Genomic DNA, 7690 nt, shown 5'->3' with positions numbered 1-7690 from the left:
TTCTGTGTTTGCCAGGCACTGGCATAGCCTCACAAGAGGCCGCAATATCAGGGTCTCTTCAGCAGAATCTTGCTGGCATGTGCATTAATATCTAGGTTTGGTGGCTGATGATGGGATGGATCCCCGGATGGGGTAATCTCTGGATAGTCCATCCTTTCACCAAGATGAACTCTTAATTCTGAACATATATACTCCAAATGCAAGGGCATCCACATTCATAAAAAACAAAACAAAAACAAAACAAAACAAAACAAAACAATTTACTAAAGCTCAAAGAACACATTGCAAACCACATCATAATACTTGGACACTCCAACGTCCCACTCTCAGCAATGGACAGATTGTGGAAACAGAAACTTAAAAAGAGACAGTGAAACTAACAGAAGTTGTGAAATGAATGGATTTAACAGGTATCTATAGCACATTTTATCTTAAAACAAAAGGATATAACTACTTCTTAGAATCTCATGGTACCTTCTCCAAAATTGGCCATATAATCATCCACAAAACAGAACTCAACAGATATAAAAACATTGAAATAACCCCATACATGCTATCAGACCACCATGGACTAAGGCTAATCTTGAATAACATCATAAATAATAGAAAGTCCACATAAATGTGGAAGCTGGACAACGCTCTACTCAATGATAACTTGGTCAATGAAGAAATAAAGAACGAAATTAAAGACTTTTTCGAGTTTAATGAAAATGAAGCCACAACATACCCAAACTTATGGGACACAATGAAAGCAGTTCTATTTGGGAATCTCACAGCTATGAGTACGTCCAGAGAGAAAATGGAGAGAACATACACTAGCCAGAGCAATTAAACAACAAAAGGAGGTCAAATGGATACAAATTGGAAAGGATGAAGTCAAAATATCACTATTTGTTTGTGATATGTTAATATGCATAAGTGACAACAAAAACTCCACCAGAAAACTCCTAAGTCTGATAAGCGACTTCAGCAAAGTAGCTGGATATAAAATTATCTGAAACAAATCAGTGTTTATCAGAGGATAAACAGACTGAGAAAGAAATTAGGGAAACAACACAAATATAAAATAACTTGATATGACACTCACTAAGGAAGTGAAAGATCTGTATGAAAAGAACTTTAAGTCTCTCAATAAAGAACATGAAGAAGATCTCAGAAGATGGAAAGAATTCCCATGCTCATGGATTGGCAGGACTAATATCATAAAAATGGCCATCTTGCCAAAAGCAATCTACAGATTCAATGCTACCCCTATCAAAATTGCAACTCAATTCTTCACTGAGTTAGGAAGGGCAATTTGCAAATTCATCTGGAATAACAAAAAAACCTAGGATATAGCAAAATCTATTCTCAACAATAAAAGAACTTCTGGTGGAATCACCATCCCTGACATCAAGCTGCACTACAGAGAAATTGTGATTAAAAACTGCCAGGTACTGGTACAATGACAGACAGGTACATCAATGTAATATAACTGAAGACTCAGAAACACACCTATGGTCACTTGATGTTTGACAAAGGAGCTAAAAACATCCAGTGGGAAAAAGACAGTATTTTCAACAAATGATGCTGTCTCAACTTGTGAATATCATGTAGAAAAATGCGAATTGATCCATTCTTATCTCCTTGTACAAAGCTCAAGTCAAAGTGGATCAAGGACCTCCACATAAAACCAGAGACACTGAAACTTATAGAGAAGAAATTAGGGAAATCCTCAAACATGTGGGCACAGAGGAAAATATTCCTGAACAGAATACCAATTGCTTGTGCTGTAAGATCAAGAATTGACAAATGGGACCTCATAAGATTATAAAGCTTCTGTAAATCAAAGGACACTTTCAATAAGACAAAAAGTTAACTGATAGAGGGCTAATATCCAATATATGCAAGGAACTCAAGAAGTGAGACTCCAGAGAACCAATTAACCCTTTAAAAATGGGGTACAGAGTTAAACAAAGGATTCTCAACTGAGGAATACCGAATGGCTGAGAATCACCTACAAAAATGTTCAACATCTTTATTCATCAGGGAAATGCAAATCAAAACAACCATGAGATTCTACTTCACACCAGTCAGAATGGCTAAGATCAAAATCTCAGTTGACAGAAGATGCTGGCAAGGATGTGGAGAAAAAGGAACACTCCTTTATTGCTGGTGGGATTGCAAGTTGATACAACCACTCTGGAAATCAGATTGTCATTTCTTCAGAAAATTGGAAATAGTATTACCAGAGGATGCATTAATACCACTCTTGGGTATATACCCAGAAGATACTTCAACATGTAATAAGGGCACATGCTCCACTGTGTTCATAGCAGCCTTATTTATAAAAGCCAGAAGCTGGAAAGAACCCAGATGTCCCTCAAGAGAGGAATGAATACAAAAAATGTGGTACAATTACACAATGGAGTACTACACAGCTATTAAAAACAATGAATTTATGACTTTTTTAGACAAATGGGTGGGGGGACCTGTAGGATATCATCCTGAGTGAGGTAACCAATCACAAAAGAACACATATGATTTGTACTTACTGTCAAGTGGATATTAGCCCAGAATCTCAGAATACCCGAAACACAATTTGCAAAGCACATGAAACTCAAGATGATAGAAGACCAATGTGTGGATACTTCAATCCTTCCTAGAAGGGGGAACAAAATACTCATGGAGGGAGTTACAGATATAAAGTTTGGAGCATGACTGAAGAAAGGACCATCCAGAGACTGCCCCACCTGGGGATCCACCCCATATACAACCATCAAACCCAGACACTATTGTGGATGCCAATAAAGGTTTGCTGACAGGAGCCTGATATAGCTGTCTCCTTAGAGGTTCTGCCAGTGCCTGACAATTAGGGAAGTGGATACTCAGAGCTATCCATTAGACAGAGCACATTGTCCCCAATGATGGAGCTAGAGAATGTACCTAAGGAGCTGAAGGACTTTGCAGCCCCATAGGAGGAACAACAATATGAACTAACCAGTATCCCCAGAGATCCCTGAGACTAAGCCATCAACCAAATAAAACACATGGTGGGACTCATGACTCTAGCTGCATATGTAGTCGACAATGGCCTAGTTGGTCATGAATGGGATGGAGAGGCCCTTGGTTCTGTGAAGGTTCTATGTCCCAGTACAGGAGAATGCCAGGGCCAGGAAACGGGAGTGGGTGGATTGAAGAGTGTGTGTGTGGGGGGGAGGAGGGATGGGATAGGGAATTTTCAGAGGGGAAACCAGAAAAGGGAATATCATTTGAAATGTAAATAACTAAAATATCTAATAAAAAAGAAAAAATACAAGTAATATAGATTAAACGTCCACAACATAAAACTGGAATAAAATTAAAAATACACAGTGACAAAGAATTTCTGTTTAGGGTACAAGAAAAAGATGGTTAGTCTTTAAAAAGTTAGCTGAAGCATTTATTGCCAAGTCTCTGTGTTGTCAGTCCAGTATTTGTGTGATCGATCATTTGGGACAGAATTTTAAAGTTGATTTGCATGCATATTATGGAAAATTCAGTAACTGAGACAGTTTATGAGAATAAATCACCTGGGCTATTTACTTTGTAAAGACATTTATGTCTCAAATGATAAAAGATTTTCCCAAGTCAGATATAATCTTTATAAATTTTGTTGGTCACCATATTTTTTCATTCTCTGTAGATATATAAGAATAACCATGTTCACACATTAAAACTATTGAAGGTTTTCTATTTTAATGTCATCATGTTCTTAGATTATATTAGTTGTCCTAGTTCCTCAATTTCTCTTGATAATACAGTCTTAGCTGCTGTTGTTTATTTTTCACAAATATGAAGAATATTTAGAGTTAACAAAGCATTATTTAGTCTGTCTCTGTGGTGCCTCTTATCTTTGTTTGATAAACATCTCTTTTAAGAGACTCTTCTACAATTGCTTGTCCTGTGGAAATATGTAGTTTACCAGTAAGATGTTTTATATTGTATTATGCAAAGAATTGTTTCATCTTATTGGATACATATTGCAGGAACATTATCACCTCATTTCGGGCAGTTATCCTCATAATTGCCATCATTTTCAAAAAGTATGTAATTACATAACCAGCCTTTTCAGAACTTAAATCAGATGCCAATTGAAACCCTAAATATGTGTGAATGGTATGGTATATATGCATTTGTTTTCCAAATTCTGCAAATTGAAAAAACATCTATCTTCCAGATGCCATTTTTTACATATCCATGAAGTTACTTCCGGCAGATAACATACTTTGGTTATACAGAGAACACACAGGGCATTTTAAAAATGTGGCTTGCTGCCAAGTGATAGAATATTTTCTATTTAAACATTTCCTGTTAACATGTTTCTAATGGAATTTTGGGGCATCTAACATATTTCCTATTAGTAATTGGTCAATTTCATCTTTATTTATTTTTTATTATTTATTTTAGCTAATGGACCTGGCCAATTTCTATGAGATCAAATACAAGTATTATATATAATAGATTGTTTCTATTTCTGATGGCCTGTTGCAATTATGTAAATAACAAAGTTATTTCTTATTATCAGGGACAAATTCAGAAGTTACTCTATACAAAACAACTCTTTCTGCAAGTAAAGAATCAGTAATTATCTTAAGAGATTCAGAATAATATAACAATACCATAAAGATTATATACAATTCTGGATTTGAACTGAGTTATGTCAAATTTGGTCACCTTACATATTCTTCTCAAACTTTTAACCTGCTATTCCTATCCCCATCTTGTTTGTATCAGTGAAGAATATTGGTGCCTCTGGAATTGGTGTTCTTACAATATGATGAAGAATCGAATTAGTTATTTTTATAAACTGGATAAATTTGATTTTCAGATATTTGTTATTAAATTTTCCCAAGTAGATACTACAAGCTCTTTGCCAACTTTCATTGATCACCTGTAATGATATAGTCTCAACAGTAGTGAGAGGTATTATAATTTGACCAGATCTGTTACTAACAATTTATATAGTCTTAGTCTAACTTTTATAATTAATTAAGAAATCTTTATATGTCTTCAATTTTTACTTTGTTTATAAGCTAAGGAAATCCATTCTATAATACTATATTCCCTTTGTTTAATGAGTCCAGTAGAAGAATGAGTTCAAGGCAAAACAACTAAAGTACAATCAAGTTTAGGACTAATTTGATCCATATATGCATCTTTGTTCTATAAGAGTTAACTTTTTCTTCTACTTCAGCTGTTGGATATCATTTAAATGTTTAAATTTGAATTTCCTTGTAAGGTTTGAAAAAAATTACTTAACTAATAAGTACTTAATCCAATTATAGGCCCCGACCAGTTAATATCTTCCATTAATTTTTGAAAATTGGTAAGAATTTGCAATTGGTCCCTATCGATCTATACATTTTTTGGTTGAATTTTTTTGACTGATTTTATAACCCAAAGCGCTAAGTAAATCTCCTCTTTGTATTTTTTGTGGAGCAATATGTATCCCCCAGCATGGCTAAAACTTCTTCATCAAAATCAGCCAACAAAACATCATCCATGTAATGATAAATGATAGACTGATAATTTATGATAAATGTGTCATTTATGTAAATGATAAATAATAATTTACCTACAAATTATTTGTATTGGTTGTTGTACAAAATATTGACATAAAGTTGGACTATTTAACATTCTCCCAGAAAGTAACATCCAATGGTGCCTTTTCATTAAACCATTCTTGTTCAGAATATGTCCTGAGAAATCAAGCCTTTCCCTATCCTGCTCATGTAAGTATATTGTCAAAAATCAACCATTCAAGTCAATTATTATTATAAGTCCTGATCTCAGTTACAAAAATGATAAAGGAAGTCTAGACTGCTAAAGACCCATTGGTTGCATTAGTTTATTAACTGCTCTTAAATTTGTTATCATTATTTGTTTACCTGATTTCTTTTTTTTTTTTTTTTTTTTACCACATATACAGGGGAATTCCATGAGCTAGTAGATTCTTGTATCAGTTGTTTAAGTGCCTGCAAAGTTTTCTTGAGTTATGGGCCACTTGTTCTTGCCACACTGATCTGTTTGATAACCACTGTAGGGGCAAGGCAGTTGGTATGTCAGCAGTGGCCCATTTTTTTCGAAAATTTGAAACTCAGTCCCTGTGATGTCCTGTGTTTAGAGAATGGGCACAGCTTGTGAATGTTCTTGATTACCCTTATCAGTACCTTCCCCCAGAGTATCATCACTATTTTTTTTCATGTTCTGTCCCAAGAATTACAGGAATATTAATTTGAGTGCTCCATTGTGGTTAAAGATCCCTTTCCCACAAGTTTATGGGTGTGTCATTCACATAAGGTCACAACTTCCATGTTTGCTTTTCTGGTCCCACACAGTTAATCTATGGAGCATCTATTTCTAAATTTTTGCCATTGGAATTGCAGGAATATTAATTGGAGTACCCTCATTGTTATAAAAGATACCTTCCCCACAAATTTATGGGTATACTACCCACATAAGGTCTCAACTTCCCTGTTTGTCCTCTGGTCCCACATAGTTAATCCATTGAATACTTGGTCTTATTTGTGATAATTTCCAAATTCCTACAAGCTATGTGTAAACCTCCTGAAGTGGCTAATCTGAATTCTAAGCCATTTGGTAAAATAAACTAATGTCAGCTCCTCTATCCACCAAACCTTCTATATCAACACCATTCATTTGTACCATTAATTTGGATCTTTAATCATTTGATGGAATAAGTTTTCCAGTAGTCCCACAAACCCCTGCCCTTGCTATTGCAGCACCCTTTCCTTTGATGTAAGGAAACAACACACATACCATAATTTTAACTTCTTCCTTGCTATCCCCTTTCACTGTAACTGAATCCACAATACATGATTGAGAAGTTATTCCAATTTATCCTAAGATGTTTCCTAATGTCTCTGAAGTTAAAGGACCATAAACACCAGTGGATAACTTGTAACATTCACCTTTTAGGGATAGGATAAGAAGCATCTGTGTGGCTATATCCAAAGTTTCACTTTCTTCTGTAGCATGTATAAGATGAGGAATACTTAGTTGTGATTATCTTGCCCGCTTGCTACCTCTTGGATAGTCAAAGGAAAACTGTTGTTGAAGGACCTTAACCTGACAGGGTTCTCTGTTTGTTTTCCAACGACAAGAGGTTGCCTCCTATGTCTCTCTTGGACATACAATACTTATAGCAATGTTTGCCCTGTCCACAGTGGCTACAATATTCTAGAAGCCTTTGTGTTTCATTGTAGACAAGACATGTTTATTCTCATCTATCAACACCATATTCTTCAGAGTCAACATACGTGGTATTTTGAATTCTGAATTTTCTGGCCTTATAATTTCTTTGGAAATTGCCAAATTCACCAAAAGTAAAACACATGGCATTTTTATTTCTGGCACTTCTATCTATGATTTGGTCCTATAATACTGGCATGATGCTCTTGAGAACCAATAACAATTGTCTCTGTTATTCATTTTTCTGTTGGGGCTCCAGTGCTTTCAATGGTCTGATTGTTTTCATACACTAACTATTTACATTTTCATCTGCCAGAATCTTTAATCAATGACTGAATGGTTTCAGGGTCTGAAGTGGCTCTATTTACAGCTGAATCTAATCTTTGTAAGAAGTCAGTAAAGGCTTCTAAGGAACCTGGTATTTCCTTAGTAATGAGGTGGATTCATTTCCCAGCTC

The sequence above is a fragment of the Mus pahari genome, chromosome 5 (assembly GCF_900095145.1).
Source record: "Mus pahari chromosome 5, PAHARI_EIJ_v1.1, whole genome shotgun sequence".
Classification (NCBI taxonomy): Eukaryota; Metazoa; Chordata; class Mammalia; order Rodentia; family Muridae; genus Mus; species Mus pahari.
The sequence above is the reverse complement of the archived record's forward strand: the minus strand, read 5'-3'. Positions refer to the sequence as shown.